Consider the following 4918-nt stretch of genomic DNA (forward strand, 5'->3'; position numbering starts at 1 on the left):
AAAAAATAGACATAAACATTGCTTCTCACCCCTTTGGCTAAGATCAAGTGTAAAAATTGACCGAAACAAAATGTACAAAAAAAAAATCCCAAATCACTTGTTACTTTGAAACAGTAATTCTGGCAGGCATTATCACCTAGGACCCCCTCTTCCTCTGCCTCGACCTCAGCCTCTTCCAGCAACAGCTTCCCTTTTCTTAGATTTCACTTTAGGTTCAACATCCACAAGTAGTGAGTGTATCCAGAGGTAAACTGTCTGGTAGAATAAAATATCGAATGTTATTTCCTCGAATACTCCGTTGTTTCTAGCTGTACAGGTTCTCTGTTCTTCAGGGTCATTTTCATAGCTTTAAGATGTGTATTCATGCTAACATCTACACCTGTGATTATTCCATGGACTTGTGTTCCATTCTTCAATTCAATGGTTACAGTTTCATGACTCAATTTCATCAAAAATCTCACAAGTAGTAGTGCCTGTGGCTCAAAGGAGTAAGGCGCCGGCCCCATATGCCAGAAGTAGTGGGTTCAAACCCACCCCCAGCCAAAAACTGCAAAAAAAAAAAAAAAAAAAAAAAATCTCACAAGCTTCATCCTGGTGGTGCCATCACCCTTCGGGTCAGACAGCAAACAGAATCCAACAACCTTAGACTAACAGACTGAAAGTGTGAATGGCCAGAAACGCCTACTGCAGGCTCCTTATGTTTTCTTAAGAAAATCAAAGGATAAGATTTCGTTTATCTGTTTTTTTTTTTTTTTTTTTGTAGAGACAGAGTCTCACTTTTATGGCCCTCGGTAGAGTGCTGTGGCATCACACAGCTCACAGCAACCTCCAACTCCTGGGCTTAGGCGATTCTCCTGCCTCAGCCTCCCGAGTAGTTGGGACTACAGGCGCCCTCCACAACGCCCGGCTATATCTGTTTATCTTATTCCAATCAGAATAAGACATTGTCCAATTCTTTGTCATTTTGTTCTTTCTGGTGATTTCTTCAACTTTATCTTCTAGTATACTTCCATTGGCTTTCATCTTGGCTTTCTTATTCTTGTTTATTCATTACATGGGTATCTTTTTTTTTTCCTTATTATTACATTTATAGCCTCCTCTTCTTGTTGTATGAATGTTATTTCTTTCATTACTAGGCTCAAGGCTTTTTCTACGTTGAGTTCTTTCTTTCAATTTGCTTAGGTGTTGTCTGTCACATAGGGTGCTTTCCACAGTTGGGTGACTGCTCATTCATACTCACAGATACGTGACTGGGTGAGACTTGTTGATTGGTAAGTTTTATTATGGTCAAGGGGCTTAAAGGTCTACTGTGTGGGATCAGAAATGTTGTTTAATCCCTCTGTTTTCAGTCAATACTCTACTCTGTGCTGTGCCTTGTATCCCATGGTTAGTCTCACTGGCTTGAGGTCTCCAGAGATTATACTGCCTGTTTTCTGCAGGGTTGGGGGAAAGGAGAAGTCACATGGCTTTCCAGGTTGGTGGCAGGACTTGGTGTCAAAGAGCTCTTTATACAGATTTTCAACCAATTCTTGGTCCTTAGCCTCTCTTCTTACTCCTTCGCCCATCCAGCACTGCCCAGCATTTCCAATTCCAGATGTGGCTCTGAAGTTCTCAGCTTTGGTTTTTCCTATGTAGAGTCTGAAGAGAAATGATTGAACCGAGGAAATTCTAAGTTTTTTTCTTTTTCTTTTTTTTTTGAGGCAGAGTCTAAAGCTGTCGCTCTGAGTCATGTGCCATGGTGTCACAGCTCACAGCAACCTCAAACTCTAGGGCTCAAGTGATCTTCTTGCCTCAGCCTCCCAAGTAGCTGGGACTACAGGCACCCATGACAATGTGTGGCTATTTTATTTTTTGTTGTTGTTGCAGTTGTCATTGTTTAGCAAGCCTGGACTGGGTTTGAACCTACCAGCTTCAGTGTGTGTGGCCGGCACCCTACCCACAGTGCTACAGGTGCCACCAAATTCTAAGATTTTGAATGCCAAATATAGGACTGATTGCTGTATCTTATGTCCTAATTCAGACTCTCATCTATTACTTGAACTTCATTTCACAAGTTATATCCCCATTTAATCTTAATGTCCTGGCCAGAATTAATGGGGGTTTTACAGCAGCAGCAGCAACAACAACAAAGATGTTTTGGTCAAATACATTTGGGATACATGGGTCAAGCACAGTTTTACATATATACATATATATATATATATATTTTTTTTTTTTTTTGAGACAGAGCCTCAAGCTGTCACCCTGGGTAGATCATAGCTCACAGCAACCTCCAGTTGGGCTAAAGCGATTCTCTTGCTTCAGCCTTCCAAGTAGCTGGGACTACAGGCGCCCGCCACAATGCCCGGCTATGTTTTTGGTTGCAGCCATCATTGTTGTTTGGCGGGCTGGGGGCTGGATTCGAACCCACCAGCTCAGGTGTATGTGGCTGGCGCCTTAGCTGCTTGAGCCACAGGCACCAAGATGAAATATGAGCTTATTTTCCTGAATAGTCCATCTAGGGGGAGGGGGGTAACAGAGACAGGACTACCTATAAATAGGAATGGGAAGGAATCTGCAAAGATCAACAGATATTTTTATCATTGTTTTGAAAACAAGGTGCCTCAAATACTGTATGTCAATCACAGCAGAATAAAAACAAAATGCAGTTCAATTTATCAGTGACTTCTGTTCCCCCTCCACTATCCCCTTGGAAGCCACAGCAATACAGAACTCAACATGCAGGTCAGAAAAGGAGGACTGAGAAAAATCAAAGGAGATGCCTAGGGTTTGGCCAGTGTGCCTAAAGTAAAAAGAGAAATCAAAGGAGAAAAATGAAGCAGCACTTTAATCCCAACAGCTCCCCCGTGGTGGCTGGCTTTGATCCTCCAAAGAAACTCCTGTGCTGTAAGGAAAACGAGGAGCAAGAAGGCAAAAGGACAGAAGGAAAATGGGGAAGTGGTAGAAAAAAAAAAGTACAAATAGGCACTAGATACAGCAAAGCCAAGAATGTACTAAAAACCACTTGTTAACAGCTGACATGCATTCACAAGCTCTGTGTTTCCGTTGTAAGAAAGGAGGACAATGTAGCCGGGCGTTGTGGCGGGCGCCTGTAGTCCCAGCTACTCGGGAGGCTGAGGCAAGAGAATCGCTTAAGCCCAGGAACTGGAGGTTGCTGTGAGCTGTGTGAGGCCACGGCACTCTACCGAGGGCCATAAAGTGAGACTCTGTCTCTAAAAAAAAAAAAAAAAGAAAGGAGGACAATGTCAGGCGCAGGAATGGTAACTGCCTGACTGCCGCCCAGGGGGAATCGCCAGGCCAAGGTCTTGCTCTAACCTCCCACACCCCATTCCCTCCCAGCTGCAGGCTCATTCTTGCTTCTTGCGAATGATTTCCTCTCTGGGCCTGGCTCCCCAGAAGATGGCCGAGTTGGGATTGGCTACTTGATTGAGGGGCGTTTGCAACTGTTCGAGGTTTAAGCTGGAGTCGTGGTCTCTGAGCTCTTTCCTCTTCTGTTGGTTCTCTGAAATCCATGTTTGATCCACGAAGCGGATGGCCATCTCTGAAACGACTGCCCATTGAAGGGCCTGTTCTCCTGTCGCTTGGGCAACTGCCTCCCCTACCTCCTAAGAAGTCATCCCCGAAGCTTCTGTCATCTGGTCCACCTTTTCTGAATCCAAAGGCACCTTTATTTTGTTTTCTGCCCTCTGCAATGTCTACACGAAGTGACCCATCACCCAACTGTGCACCATCGTATGTCAAAGCTTCTTTCAGGGAATCCACCTCATCGAATTCTACATAGCAGCATCCCACTGCGGCCGCTGAAGCTGCTGTAGGCCCCATCGTCGTAGGTATTGAAGTCCGCCATTTGCCATCTCTGCTCCGAGAGGAAACTGCATTACCTGTTTTTTTTTGGATAAAAGCCATTTTAATTGGGGTAAGATGATATCTCATTGTGATTTTAATTTGTATTTCTATGATAGGAAGTAATATTGAAGGCTGAGCATTGTGCTTATACCTGTAATCCTAGCACTCTGGGAGGCTGAGGTGGGTGGATTGCCTGAGCTCAGGAGTTCAAGATCAGCCTGAGCAAAGATAGAGGCCCCATCTCTACAAATAGAAACTAGCAGGGTGCTGTGTTTGGTGCCTTGTAGTCTCAGCCCCTTGGGAGGCTAAGACAAGAAGATTGATTGAACTTAAGAGTTTGAGGTTGCTGTGAGCTATGATGCTGTGGTACTCAACCCCAGGGCAACTGAGTGAGACTGTCTCAAAAAGAGAAAAAAAAAAAAAGAAGTGATGTTGAACACTTTTTTCATATATACTCATTGATCATTCATATGTCTTCTTTTGAGAAGTATCTATTCAAATCTTTTGCCCATTTTATTTTATTTTATTTATTTATTTTATTTTGTTTTATTTTTTTGAGACAAGAGTCTCATTATGTCACTTTGGGTAGAGTACTTGTAGCGTCACAGCTCACAGCAACGTCCAACTCTTGGGCTTAAGCGATTCTCTTGCTTCAGCCTCCTAAGTAGCTGGGACTACAGGCGCCCGCTACAATGCCCCGCTATTTTTTGGTTGTAGTTGTGATCGTTGTATGGCAAGCCCGGGCTGGATTCGAATCTACCACCTCTGGTATATGTAGCTGGCGCCTTAGCTACTGAGCTATGGGTGCTGAACCACGCCCAGCTATTTTTTGTTGCAGTTGTCATTGTTGTTTTAGCTGGCCTGGGCTGGGTTTGAACCCACCTGCCTTGGTGTATGTGGCTGGCGCAGTAACCACTGTGCTATAGGTGCTGAGCCTTTTTGCCCATTTTAATTAGATTATTTTTTTCCATTGAGTTATTTGAGCTCCTTCTATGTTCTGGGTATTAACCTCTTGTCAGATGTGTAGTTTACAAATATTTTCTGCCATTCTAATGGGTTGTCTCTTCATTTT

The 4918-nt window shown here is 43.7% G+C and overlaps 1 pseudogene; it reads right to left on the minus strand.

Annotated features, from left to right (window-relative positions):
- Window positions 1–3347: 3347 nt before the first annotated feature.
- LOC128588602 (eukaryotic translation initiation factor 4H-like) lies at window positions 3348–3822 on the minus strand (annotated as a pseudogene).
- Between the last annotated feature and the right edge of the window lie 1096 nt (window positions 3823–4918).

The sequence above is a fragment of the Nycticebus coucang genome, chromosome 6 (assembly GCF_027406575.1).
Source record: "Nycticebus coucang isolate mNycCou1 chromosome 6, mNycCou1.pri, whole genome shotgun sequence".
In the NCBI taxonomy this organism is placed as follows: Eukaryota; Metazoa; Chordata; class Mammalia; order Primates; family Lorisidae; genus Nycticebus; species Nycticebus coucang.